The following is a 15187-nucleotide window of genomic DNA, read 5'->3' as shown; positions in this document are numbered from 1 at the left end:
CCTTCCTACTGGCTGCAAGATGTAGGGGTGTGACACCGTCTTGGCCAGCCAAGGTCGGGTCGGCGCCGTATCCCAGCAGCAATCGCGTTACCTCTTTTTGGCCCCATTTCAGAGCCATGTGCAGAGGTGATTCACCCGTCGATTCCAGAAGGAGGTTGGGATCCTGATCGTGCTTGAGAAATTTTTCAACGACATCGTAAAGGCCGAATTGGCAGGCCACATGGAAATGCGTCAATCCATCCTTGTCGATGTAGTTCACGTCAAATCTGTCGTAGATTTTAAAAAGCTCGCGGATCACGATTTCTATGTCGCAGCACCAGCTTTTAGCCGCGAGATGCACCGGTGTGGTACGATGCAACTTTCCGCCTTTATTGATGTCGGGTCTGTCCTTGAAGCCGCTGCGAGCCACGAAATCGATGAATCGAGCTCTTTGTCCTTTTCCTGTTATCAAAAATTCTACTTCAGGCCACTTTACGGACTCCGTAAGAAGACAGTCAATTTCTTCGGTCCGAAAAATGACCCGGAGATAAGGCGATCGTCCCGTCCAATCTTTGATCAAGGGATGAAGTTGACGTAGAAATTGACGTCGTTCTTTTTCGATCTCCAATTTGACATTTTTTCTTAATGCCTTCAATTTCTTTGATCTCTCTTGGTAAATATGCTTCATTTGTTTTATACGATGTGATTCAATACAACTTAATATACATAATAATATCACGGCGAATAAAGAGTACAATATTCTATAATATTCGTTGTTTTTATCATCTTCCCCTTCGCCTACGCGGGGATTAATTTTGAATAACTCGTTATTCATTCTCATTACATACACACACACAATACACAGTCACTAATAATTTTTTGAGATATTGCCTTTTTTCACTGCAATCACTCGATTTAGTCGATTCTTGGCTCTGTACACTGCGGCGTCGTTACGTGTACTGACTATCCACGTACGCTGCTGTTCTATATATAAAGCGTATATACGAAGGAAAATTCGTGGGTGAAGCTAAAAAAACATTGTGTCGTTGAACTGAACACACGCAGCTGCGAACGAGATAGATGCTCCGTTCTCGACGCTACCCTACGTGGGTTGTTTTGACAGCCTATGTATGAATTTTTTCCGACTTCTGACCTATACCGATTCGAGAAATTAAAAGATAATATAATTGTCTGTTTTATCATCGGTTGACATACGTGATACTTAAATTTTCAGTATAACTTCAACAGCTATATTATCGGTCTTAGAGTACTGGAAGGTTTTTTAAAAACCAAATGGATTCGAGTAATTTTAGCACGTGTAAAATGTAAAAAGCTGAAAAAGCTAACGCAAAGAAGAAACGCACACGCATGCGCAGCGTATAAATTAAAACAACGTTTTATCGTTGTTGTCGTTACAATCGCAGCGATAAAGAAAGTTTATAGTGCGCCATGCCCGGGCCTTTTTTTTTTATATATCGACGATCATTTATTAGCGTCTGCTCGGTGCATTATACACGAGCAAACAAAAATGGAAAAAAAGAAAAAAATTGCGAGAAAATTGGAATTTAATGAAAGTAACAACGATACGCGAGTACCGGCTGCAACGTGCGTCAATTGGTTGGACGAAAATAAATCCCCACACACTCACATATCCTGAACTTAATTTTATTATAAAAGTCGCGAGAAGAAAAGGTAAGTGATTCTCGCGAGGATACAGAGAGCCACGCGTATAATGTATATATTATTCAATTAAAGTCCGAAAGATAATGCATAAATTGCTCGGACGCGTTTTACATTTACGCACGCAGCGTTATAAATAATTTTTTTTTTTTTTCGAAACTTCGAATTATCGATCGACCGACGCGCATAAACGATAATACACTCACACACAAACGTTTTAGGAAAGTCCGCGGGTACACATAAATGCGCTATGCGCATTGTACACACAGAGAAAGTTAAAAAAAAAAAAGAAGAAAGAAAGAAATTTACGATCTAATTGCGCGAAGATTTCGCGCGCACAAGCGGCGCTCGTGCGCGCGTATATATCTATACACAACGACCGGGCCCCGGGGATGGGTCAATCGTCGGTGCAGCAGCAGCAGCAGCAAGAAAAGACATATACGAAGAAGAAGAAGTTATTATACGATACGAACGAGATACTTATTTGTGCTCGCGCACGCGAGTGTATGTATACACGAGAGGCTGTGCGCGCCGCGGATGTGCGTGCGTGACGCCACAATGCGCCAAAAGTGTTACAGAACTGACGTCACGAAAAAACGAATGTGCGTGCATACGTGCTATATATTATTATATATGGGTCAAAATAATACTTTTTTACAAAACCGTGCGCACGTATGTCACCGATCTTGACGCGCTTTTGGTATGTTATAGTACATGGTAAAAAGGTCCCAAAAAAAAATTTTTAGACCCCCTCCCCCCTCCTACCCCCCACTTCCGGTATAAACGTCCATTTTCGATCTATATTTTTTCTGAGGACATGAAGCAAGTAAAAAATCTGAAAAAATTCATAAAAATACTTTTCCACAATCCAAACAACCTTGAATTTTTTCAGATTTTTTGAGTGCTTCAGGCCTTCAGATAAAATCATTGAAAATTTCAAAAATCGAGATACGGCGGTATGAGCCGATGTAGTACTCGGAAATTTTTTCAGTTATTTTTCGCATTAAAAAACATAACCTCAATTTTTTTCAGATTTTTTCAGATTACCTAACGCACCTTTTGAAGCCAAAAACCGATTTTTTTGACGAAAATAATTTTTTTAGGACAGTACGGAGCCTCGAAAAATCTGAAAAAAATTTTTTCTTGTTTTTTTCATCAAAATACGTAATCTCAAATTTTTTCAGATTTTTTAATTGAAGGCGATAGCTTCTAGGGCCGAAAAATGCTATTTTTAACAAAAAATGGTTCCTAGAACCCGATGGTTCCGGTGAAAAAATTTGAAAATATTTTTTTTGAATTCCTTGTCAAATTTTAATAAATTTTGACCGTTTCAAAAGTTCGATTGAAGCTTCCTAGCTCATTTTAGAGCAGGACAAAGATTAGTGCAAAATATCTGAAGACGTTTCTGAAGACATTAAGGAATGATAAAACTCGTTTGATGCTCTAAAATGAGCTAGGAAGCTTCAATCGAACTTTTGAAACGGTCAAAATTTATTAAAATTTGACAAGGAATTCAAAAAAAATATTTTCAAATTTTTTCACCGGAACCATCGGGTTCTAGGAACCATTTTTTGTTAAAAATAGCATTTTTCGGCCCTAGAAGCTATCGCCTTCAATTAAAAAATCTGAAAAAATTTGAGATTACGTATTTTGATGAAAAAAACAAGAAAAAATTTTTTTCAGATTTTTCGAGGCTCCGTACTGTCCTAAAAAAATTATTTTCGTCAAAAAAATCGGTTTTTGGCTTCAAAAGGTGCGTTAGGTAATCTGAAAAAATCTGAAAAAAATTGAGGTTATGTTTTTTAATGCGAAAAATAACTGAAAAAATTTCCGAGTACTACATCGGCTCATACCGCCGTATCTCGATTTTTGAAATTTTCAATGATTTTATCTGAAGGCCTGAAGCACTCAAAAAATCTGAAAAAATTCAAGGTTGTTTGGATTGTGGAAAAGTATTTTTATGAATTTTTTCAGATTTTTTACTTGCTTCATGTCCTCAGAAAAAATATAGATCGAAAATGGACGTTTATACCGGAAGTGGGGGGTAGGAGGGGGGAGGGGGTCTAAAAATTTTTTTTTGGGACCTTTTTACCATGTACTATAACATACCAAAAGCGCGTCAAGATCGGTGACATACGTGCGCACGGTTTTGTAAAAAAGTATTATTTTGACCCATATATATACGGTGTGCTTCCAAAGAGACGCTATACGCAAGCGGCAGCACTTTTTTGTCCATTTTCTTTCTTTCTTTCCTTCATTTTTTTGTTGCTGTTAATTTTGCCTCAACTCGGCCCCGTGAAAATGAGAGACGTTAAACTTACTTTTTTTTTTACTTACGGATGCGTGTACTCGCGCACAAAAGGTGTATGTAATATATACAATCAATTTCACCGAGCGCGCACCGCAGTGAGAATATAATAAAGTTGCTGAAATTTTACGAGCGATTACACACACACAGCTGAGAGAACCGATTTTTCCTTTTGTTGTTGCTGCTGTTACTGCTGGGCTCGAGCTCCGATTTTCCGACGCGCAAAATGAGAAAGCTCGCGTGTAGGTAGATGTAGGATATAGGTACGTGCACATATAAACCCAAAGCCAGCCGTAAAACGCACGCAATAAAATGTGTATACACGCGAAACACGTCATTGCAGGATAGCAGCAGTACAGTGTCTGAAAAACAGGTAAGGACCACTATACAGAGAGCCCATATAGTAGAAGTTAGTAGTAGTAGTAGTTGAGATACTGCACCGTAAGTCTTTGCTGCGGAGATCGGAAAGGAGGACAAGAGACGTCGTTGATACATAAATATAAGAAAAAAAAGGCAATAGAAAGACGAAGAAGAAGAGTAGAAACATATATCCAGTGTATAGGAGGGCAAGTGGCTATCTCGGGGTTTTACCTCTCGCACTCGGTGGTTCATTTTGCGTGGTATAGTTTTGATGAAAATAAAAAATAAAGCCACACGGGTAAATACATTAAAGGCGCAGTCGACGTCGCGGATATAATCCGGACGAATCGCTTCGTTTCCGGTTATACTTTTTTTTTGCTTTCCAAAAAAAAAAAAAAAAAAAAAGCAGAGAGAGAGATAGAGAAGACACTCGCCTTTTCTCGAGCTATTACTATCTACTGCAACGAGCCGCGAGATCGCGTCGTCAAAACGCATGTTACAACAAGATAAGAAAGTCGTCGTCGTCGACGACGAGGGGAAAACGAGAGAGAAAGAGAGGAAAATAACTCGTGTTTATTCGTAAATAACTCGCGTTAGCTGAAAATATATACGATACCGTGGCGCTATTGTACTGCAGCAGCTCGAAAGAGCGAGCCTCCACGCGGGAAAAGGCTAATTAGCCATTAAAGTGCCATTCCGCGCGAGTGCCGCGTTTATTATTATATACATACTTGCACAGTTGTGTATATGGTACACATGCCCGAGTGCGCGCAACAAATATCGTTAGACAAGTGTCACACGCGTATAAATATATACTACACTATACACATATATGTTGCAATGCGCTTTTGCGTCGAGAGCTGGGCAAAAGACACGCGTGCCTTTTAATTGGAGCGATCATCGCTGGTAACGAACGAGTTTATTTTCTCGCGCGCGAGGCATCCATATACTTTCTGCGTGTCTGTCGCGCGCGCATACAATCGGACAATGCGAGGGAGAGAAAAGCTCGACTATAAAATCGAAGTCGCGCTGCGTATTTTATATAAAAAGTATAATATACTTGAAAAACTCTCCAAGGCCGCGATACTACTGCTGCTGTGTGCACTTATAATTGCCGCTCGGCCGGCTGGCACGAGAGCAATCGACCGTTATTTTAACCCTTTGACACGGAACGAGTTTCGCGAAAGAGAAGAGAGAGAGAGAGTAAGTTTAAATCTATGTCTCTCTCTCTATCTCGATGTCTTGAGTGTGTGTGTGAGTTTGTGCATACGTGTGATTGTTCTTAGTGTGGGCCGGTCGCATTATAATTTATTAAACATTTTTCGCGCGCGCCCACGCGCTGCCGCGGCCTTAAAATCGTTTGGCTCGTTACACATACACACAAACACACGCGCGCGAGATCCATATAGAAAAGCTAGGCTTCGAGAGAGCAAAAGTTAAGAGCGCATCGCAGAGAGCCTCTTGAAATTCAATTCCTCCTCCTGCATATATAGACTCGTGTGTGTGTGTGTGTGTGTGTGTGTATATATAACGGCAGAAGCGCACTGCAGCAGTGCCGAAGGTGTTGGAGCGTCCACTTGCGCGTCACGATCTAGGTTTCCTCATACATATACACGGTACACACTGCTATACATGCAGTAGTGCGCGGCTGAATTCCAAACTACTGCAGCAGCAGCAGCACGAGATGCTGCGCAGTAGTATAGTAGTTGCAGCTGCACGGCCTATGGTCACGACTCCTCTCGTCGTCCTTCTTTCGCCGCGCGCGACGAGGGCCAGTATATATAGGATGTATGTATTTTATAAAATATATATGTGAGCCGCGAGGAGGCCTACCTGCGCACAAGTGCACGAAGCTACACACACACACATGCCTGCCAGTCTTGTAATATACACAGTTAGGATCGCCGCGTGCAGGGACGATTTAGAGATCGAGCAGCTACACACATACACGCGCGACGTACCCGAGTGTATAGCAATATAATAAAACGACGATAATAAATTATATCGAGAGGGGCATTATTATCGGTGCTTCGTGGCATAATGATGCACTCGTCGCGACGACGGAGCGAGCATCGGCCGTAGACAGAGACTTTGCGATAATAATTTTCCTCCGGAGAGCGCAAAAGAGAAGCAAAGCTCGTACACGACTCGATTGTGAACTTTTGTCGATGGACGAGGGAGAGATGTATCGACGCGTTGTGTCAAAACTACTTCGTTGACACTGCGACGCAATTGTTAAACGAGTTTGCTTTATTTATGCAACGTATTTATTGTACATTAAATAGTGCACTTGGGGAGAGATAACGAGTTGGCGATTAGCGAGTCGTTGCTCATTATAAATAAATGATGTACAAAGTACATAAAATATGTAAAGCTGATTTGACTTGTTTATTGACTTGTCTTATCGCGCCTCTGCGCCGATTATTATTATTACATACTATACACCTGTGCTCAGCTGCAAGAAGAAGTTAAGTAGAAGAAGAAGAAGAAGAAGAACCCGAGTAGTTAGAGAAATTGATTTATTATCATGGGATACGCGTAAAAACCAGTGCGTGCATCGGGGACGCCTCTATATTGACACTCCGATGAATAGGAATTCAGCCGAGAGACAGACACGCGCAGACGCTTTTCGAGAGAAACCCGCGGCTAAACGATGTCAGGCGGCGTTTAGCGCACGCCTAAATGTTATAATGTAAACAAGAGGTAAAAGATGGGTCGTATATCATACAGACGCGCACATACACACGAACGTCGAAAGGAATGTACAGGTACAAGTAGCTGTCGCGACGCACCGTGCCTCGTTACGTATGCGTAAATCGCGATCGGCATTATCATTATTATCGTTATTACTATCCGCTCGTTTGCGCGAGGTGTACCTACAGCAGCAGCTCCTGTATGGTATACATGAGCACAATCTTAATCCTCCTCCTCCTCGAAGGAACTATAAACGAACGTCGAGGCACCGCCACGCAGAGTTGGCTTAAACTTAAAATTGTCATTACACGCGCTGTGCACATGATGCTATGCAGCACGACGTTAGAGCAGTTTTATACAATCCTCGCACGTGCGTGTGCGAAAATCCGCGACGGACGCGGCTCTCGAACTCTTCTCTCTTCTCTCTCTACTCTCTATCTCTTTCTCTTTTCTGCGAGTCGGGAGAGATAGATAGAGACAGAGAGAGAGAACACAACACGCGGACATACACAATAACGGTGGTGTTTATTTATTTTTTTCCCCCTCGTTCTTTTTTATCTGGCCTTCGCCTTGAATACGAAATGAGCTGCGCGCACGGTAGCCCTCGCGTATACATGTGTATACACATTATTACACGCCGTGCTATAAACGCGAGAGAGAGAGAGAGGCGATTTTTGCAGGCGGTGTTGGCTGCGAACGGAGAAATAGAAAAATGCAAAAGAAATGACAACTAGCCGGATGTGCGCGTCTGTCGCGCGCGGCACGAGACCCCCTCGCACACGCGGGGAGGGTTTGACACTTGCTGCCCCCGAAGACGCGGAAATAACGATGCTTGATATTACGCGCACGAACCGAAGAGACGAAGGAAGAAAAGAAACATTTGTGTATCGTATACAAGGGACACGATTACTCACCGATCGAGGAAAAACAACGACGACGACGACAGACAGTCCTTTGGCACACTTGTGTCTCTTATCGCGCAGAGGAGTCCCCACGCAAGAAGAAGAAGAAGATGAAGATTATCACACGCGAGTTATGTTATATTCAGAGACGACGACGACGATTTCTTGTGCACTCGTTGACAACACACGCACACACACGCGCACACACTTCACAGCGTCGCGCTGCCGCTCGCGTGTATATCCTTTGGAAATAAACAAAACTGCGCTCGGGGACTATTCGCACTGCGGAATTTCTAGGTTATACAGGCGAGTCGAGCAGAGAGCGACAGCGAGCTCGATACGATCTCACGATGTAAAACAACAATTGCACTACTCAACAACAAGAAACTGCATGAACCATCGAGACCAAAACAACAACAACAGCAGCCAGCACACGCGTGAATTTGAATTTTTCGGTGGGGGCGGGCGCCGATAGAGACAGAAACTCGTGTTAGAAGAAAATCACACACCTCGCGCGACTTCCAAGATGTTGTTTTATTATTAATTCAGTAGTAGAAAGGTATCGGAGCTGCAAAAATTCACGAAACACGCGATAGTATCGTGTGTATATAATGCACAATGTATACAGTGCGGCTGAAAGGGGGGGACGGATCGACGAACAAACGAACGACGTTCGGGAGGCCTGTGCGTGCTCGCGGTTCGAGCGTTAGCGGGATACTGCCGAGTGCTGAGCCGAGTGTATCTGTCTGTGTCTCTCTGCGTGCGAAAGCAGCGGACAATATATATATAGGTATATGTGTTCGCGAAGTGACTCCGGGACTGTGCGGCGGCAGAGATGCGGGGGGAAAACGGGTGGGGGACGCCGAGTTTGCCGGTGCGCGAATTTGTGCACATATACCTATATATGATGCACAAGTGAGAGGCTTTGCCAGGGCTGCAGCTAGATTTGAGGCTTGCCCTCTTCTCCTTCGTAGTATAGCATTATGATAAAAGTCTAATTGAGCGCGCAGGTGGTGCAGCTACTGTAACTTCATAACTATTTACATGTGGCACGGGACATTTTCGTTACGATCCTTTTTGTTTTCTATCGCGGTGTATATGTTGCGCTCGAGCGATGCACTCGAGGCCCAACAAGCATACGTATATGCACTCGCACTCTCTGCTCGAGTACTCAAAATCATATGTATACTATATTATATTCTACTTGGCACTCGACGGCACTTCTGGTTCCTTTCATCGACTCGTATACATACGCACAATATGCAAGGCCAAAAATAAAATAATAATAATAATGATCGTCGCGCGACATAAAGCGACAATTGTGCAATTGCCAAATCGAAGCCGCTGCGGCGGCGTCGACGCGTGCAATAATGACGTATGGTTATTATCATATATAGTAAGGGGGCGACTCATGGGAAAAACTGTCGTCGTCGACTACACCTATATACCTATCTTTAAATCGTGTGTGTGTGCGTATATGCAGTGTCCCCATATCGCTTATGTGTGACATTTTTAAGGATTGCGCCGTGAGCGTCGAAAGGGGGTGTTCTTCTCCTCCCCTCTATTACTTATATAGCCAGTACACCTACCTATTATACAGTCACGATGGGCAAATCGCTAATAAACGACTCTTGTCTGTGTATACGTGTAGTGTGTTGCATCCTAGTGTGCGCATGGGGGGAGAAACGTTATAATCGGGATTAAGGATCGACAGTGTGGGACCCATGTAGTACACTGACAGAGAGAAAGAGAGAACACACATGTGACACGCGATGTTTTCATTATAATAGTGTCCCGGACGCTGTGACGAATGCTTTATTTTTTAGCTTCGCAGCAGCCATAGTGATCCAACTTGCGATTGTATTGCTAAATATTTTTCTTATTATTTAAAGTTAATTTCGTTGATTTGTACTCATTAAATAATTATTAAACACCTGTCCGAACGTTTATACTGGCTAAAATAAAAATATCCTATAATATTTTGTAGTGTCCGGGTACTGTTACACCCCAGAAGTGTAAGTAAAACTCGGCCCTAAAATAAAATAAACATATTATCACACTTTCACACATTTTCGATTACTTCTATAATGAATTTTGTGTGTAATTTATTTTCCAGATTTTTGCTTTATTCGAGAGTTGAACATGAAACAATTTTTTCTTCAAATTTGGCGTCCATATGTACTAGTATGTACTAGTTTTTCTCGTTTTAAACCTTCATTATTTTCTGCTCTTTTTTCTGAAAAATAATTAATTAAAATAATTTTCCGAGCTATTAAAAATAAACTAAAACTTCTACAATTCTCTTCTCTCTCTTTGAGCTATTTATCCCGTTACCGTAACATATAATATTACATTATTAATTATCATCACTCCTTCGCGTCACTCAATTGCTTCACAGCCTCCGCCTCGATCTTCTTCTTCTTCCTCGCGCTGTGATAGACCTCGCAGAGCAGCACCAGTCCGGCCGCCGATAAACCGATCAGCAGCACGTAGACCGCCACGACGAACTGATTCAAGCCGATGTAGCTGGACGAGCTGTAGGGCGGTTCCAAGTCGTACTCGCTGTAATTCGAGTAGTCCATGGCACCCGTCGCTGCGTTGTCTATGGCCAGCCGCTGCAGGTGACTGACGAATGGATGTCCCTTTTTCAGATAGAGCAGCAGCGGAAACGTGACGATCGGCTCCTCGATGTAGTAGAGATCGACGTCGGGCTCGCGCAACAGTCCCCTGGCGACGTTGTCGATCTGCATCTTGGACAGCGCGACGGTGACGTCGTGATCGAGCAGCTGCTCGATTATCTCGTCCGCGGCGATGATCTCGTACCTCTGATAGAGACCCAGCAGCACCTCGTTCTCCGTGTCGTTCAAGAACTCCTTGACGGCCTCGGGACCGCCCAGCACGTCCACGTCATCGAGCTCCAAATCGCCCAGGGTGCGATAATTCGTGCCGTGATCGGCGTTCATGAGCGACGTCTTGAAAGCCGCGTTGTAGAACAGTCCGCAGAGAAAGGCGAAGACGATCCACATGGCGAAGACGGCGCGTATGCCGCCGTGGCCCGGCAGTCGGGCGCCCTGCTCGAACAGCACCGCGTAGATGTCGAAGACGCGGCCGGACTCGCGCAGCAGCCGACGAGCTCGCAGATACGAGGTCATGAGCAGGAAGCAGGCGCAGAGGCCGGCCACGCCGAGGAAAGAGACCCAGATCGAGGCGTCGAACGGCTCGAGGAGAGCCCCGACGTTCGGTTTGAGATCCTCGAGCAGATCGGCGAAGTAGTACGAGTTTTCTCTGCGACAAACGCGATCGGTGACGATGAGTGCGAAAATTTTCAATCAATTCTTAACGCGAACTTTCATATGATCTTACGCTGGATCTTGAGTATGATTATCGACAATATCGATCTTACATAATTATTCACACGAGTTTTTAGTTAAAAGTTAGTTCTACTAAACTCTATGTATGGAAGTAAGATCTTAAGAACTTGAGAAATAACTTTCAGAAGATCTTAAGTAGTCTTATGTAAGATCTTAAAAATAAAAATCGTCAGAAAAACTATTTTTTTTAGCTTAAGAAACTAAATTAATCTTGCCGCAAGACATAATCTTCCTTTTCGTTCATACTTTTGTTCAAGATCTTACGTAAGATTTCATCTAAGAACTTCTCAAGTACATGCATATATTAAGTTATCATACAATGAACCAAATCTTCCGTAAGAATTTCTGTCCAAACTTCTACTGTCGATAATATTAATAATACGTAAGATTTTACGTAAGATCGAGCATAAGATCTTCTCTTCAAGAATTGTCATAAGATCTTGTTTAATATTTTTATTGAGGTAGTAAGTACTATTAGCTCACTTGAAGACGCAGACGACGTCGAAGAGCTCCGTGAAATTCGGCGGCGCCAGCAGATTCCCGAAGATCACGTCGATGCCGTTGAGCTCCTGGCTGAGCTGCTCCTCGAGCTGCCACCAGTACTCGGCCGGCTTCAGAGGATAATACACGTAATCGACGAGACGATTCAGATCGCAGAACGTGTCGAGCAGGTCGCGCACGGCCGTCTGGTACTCGCGCGCCCTGAAACGCGTCAGCACGATCTCCTCCTTCAAACTGTTGGCGTGCAGACGGCACTTCTTCACCGGACATATGGTTTGGGAGTAGGGCCTGACGTCGCGCACCACCTCGGCCCAGCTCAGCGGCTCCGCGATCGGTTTCTCCAGCACCGCGACCAGATGCTGCTCGCGATGCGGATAGATCGTGCTGTTCTGGCTGCGCAACTGATAGATCCGGCCCCGGGTCTCGTTCACCAGTCGCACGATCGTCACGTAGGCGTAGTCACGGGCCTCCAGGTGTCGCAGCAGCGCCCGGAAGTCCTCCTCGCGGTCCATCTGCGTGCCGATCAGGTACTTGGCGTACTTGTAGTGCAGCGCGTCGTCGAAGGCGCCCAGAAAGAAGTCCAAGGTCCGGGACATCACCAGGTAATTGACGTCCTCGTTGGCGAGGCCGACGTCCTCGGCGAAGAGCTCGAAGGCCAGATCGATGGTGCCGCGGCCGGCGCGTCGCTGTATCACCGTGGGCGCGTAATTGTTGAACGAGCCGCCGGCCCGATCGAACAGCACGGTGGTGCGATGGCTGTGCGCGAAGATGTGCTCCAGCAGTCGATACAGCCAGTCGTAGAGCTGGCCCTGATTGGCCTTGCTCTGGCGATAGGCCACCAGGTCGAGCAGTTCGCGGCGGATAGTTGTGTTGCCCGACGATGACGTCGACGAGGCTTGCGCCAGGAGACAGCACAAAATTAAGCGCAGAACGATCATACCGATGGTGACACTGCTTCGCGTGTGACACGGGGGTGAGAGAATGAAAAAAAAGTAGGACGAATGTCGTGGGTAGGCGATTACGTGTTTACAGCCGATTTCGGTATTATTTGCTCGAGGATGAGAAAATTATAATAGTTAGTAGTTAAAACAAACAAACAAATACAAACCCTCGATGCACGCGATGATGAACTTCGACGAAGGTGACGATGGCTTGTGCAATAATGCGAATTTTCTTTCATTTCATTTTCCTTACAAAAATGTTCTTTATTTTAATAATAATGGTCATGATTTGTCCATTCATTTATATATATTCGTGCAAGTTGTTGATACAATCCATTACAAATTATCTAGATTTTTTTCATAAATATATTGATACAAAAATTAAATAATAAATTTTACAATGTAATTTGTACATTTCTTTTTTTTTTTTCATCAACCATTCCGATTTTACCAATTATTTTTTCATTCCTAAATAATACTCTCGTGCTAATTTAGCACAGAGCGCAAAAAGAAAGTAGAAAAACTATTGGCATTGTTTTTACAGTACTATGATTACGTTGAAAATGACGATATCATGTCATACTTAAAAACTATTGGTAACATTATAAGATTATAAAATTTTGGTTTATAAAAATAGATTAAAAATAAAAGTATTATAATAAATAAGCGTTATAAAAATCTTGATCATAAAAAATAAAAAATTATAAAAAAATTTTTATAAAAAATGTACCCCAACTGCCTAATGGTGTGCTGCGCGCCCGATGCTGCTCGAGTCATCATCGTTGTCGCGGTGGTGGCTGCAGGTGTCTGCTGCTGGTGCGGATCGTTTAGTAAGTTTTTATTGGCATCATAGTTGGTATACATTGCCATACTGGTGCGTATCGACGATGGTGAGTTTGGTGGCGTCACCTATCCGTTGCTGCTTGAACTCGCACAACAGCGGCGGTGTGCCGACTGCCGCCGTCCGCGAGGCTCACGCGATTTTCGAACCACATGCGCCTCTCGTTGCGATTCTCCGCGATGGCCTGGTAGAGCATGCGCTAGTTTTCGTGCGACTTTCATAGTAAACATTAAATAAGATTCTATACACGTTAGCCATAGAAATGCGAGTATTTAAAAATGAATTAATATTGCTCTTGATAAAATTTTACTATCTCAACTTTGAATATGATATAATAGGTGCCATGAATGATCCGAAATAGAGTCACATACCCAGTGAATAAAAGGTTTCAAAAAAGTTAGTTTAAATTTAGCTCAAATCAACGTTTTAAATTAAAGGCTATTATTCAGATATATTATCATATAACTAGCAACTTTCAGGCGCGCTTTGGGCTCATAAATTTTTCAATAGGGTTTTAAGAAAGTTACTATTTTGACCGTAGGTGTCACTTTATTGCATTTCGTCTCGAGGCATAAGTAACTCGACCAATCACAGGCCGAATAGATTAAGAGAGGATTGGCTTCACTTTCAGGTCCATCATTATTTTAAGTGAGGATTATTTTAAGTGAGGATTTTAAGTGAGGATTTTAAGTGAGGAATGTCTTTCTCTACTGAATAGAATTTTTGAAGAATTCTGATTTTCACCTTTTATTAATAAAATGACAAATAACAAGGGAAATAATACACAATGCACCAGTGAATGAAACATTTATACCAGTAAGTAAACCATTATAGTAGTAGAAGTTTTATTGATTCGAGACTAGCATGACATCATTTAAAAACGTCGATTTTTAACGTCTGTCTAGTATATAGTAGCAATATTTTTGCTATCTTTTGTTAATTTTCTCAACATTTATTCTGTATTATTTATGGCTCACGGCAATACCTAGCATAATTTAGTTTAGGTTGGAGATTTTTTTGAATCTGTTTCGACTTGAAACTGCGAAGTCTTAAACCTTATGAGCTATAGAATATGAGAGTCAATTTATAAGTAGTAACTATAAGTCGATTCAGAGTTGTTTCACAGTCGATGCGCACCGTGAATAGCGCATCGGCCGCAGAAGTCAGAACGGATTCAAAAATGTCCCACTTAAGTCAAAATAAAATCAGCCTATTTAGCGGTATGTATTCGTGTCGGTCCCTCTCGTGCAGCTGCTTCATCGCATGGGTCGTGTTCAATACAACGACACGCACGTAGCATCTTGTACTTTTTTTAGCTTCGACCATCGAACTTCCTTTACACTTTATATATAGAAATTAGCCATAAGAGGATAGAGTCAGTACACGTAAAGACGTCGTGGTGTGCGAAGCTAAAAAAAAATATCGCATCGAGTGATTCTCGTGGAAAATATAAAAAATATATATCAAATTGTAATTGTGTGTTGTGTGTGAGCGAGAAAATGTGGCACTTGTTCAATGACGAATTCGATGACAGTAGTCTTTGTGACCGAAGTGAAGGTGAAGAAAAAATGAATTATATTAACCAAAAAAAATTAGAAAAATTGAAAAGT

General features: G+C 42.8%; 1 protein-coding gene across 1 annotated transcript in view; it reads right to left on the bottom strand.

Moving 5' to 3' along the window:
- Positions 1-8640, bottom strand: part of LOC106655463 (CDC42 small effector protein homolog) — a 72581-nt gene extending 63941 nt beyond the window's left edge. Inside the window, exon 1 of the mRNA XM_023457504.1 lies at positions 7936-8640. The gene's annotated coding sequence lies outside the window, so the exon portion shown is untranslated. The remainder of the gene's footprint in view (positions 1-7935) is intronic.
- Positions 8641-15187: the final 6547 nt, after the last annotated feature.

This window comes from Trichogramma pretiosum, unplaced genomic scaffold (genome assembly GCF_000599845.2).
Source record: "Trichogramma pretiosum strain Unisexual culture from Peru unplaced genomic scaffold, Tpre_2.0 scaffold107, whole genome shotgun sequence".
NCBI lineage: Eukaryota > Metazoa > Arthropoda > Insecta > Hymenoptera > Trichogrammatidae > Trichogramma > Trichogramma pretiosum.
Note: the sequence above shows the minus strand (reverse complement) of the source record. Positions and strands in the feature narration are given on the sequence as shown.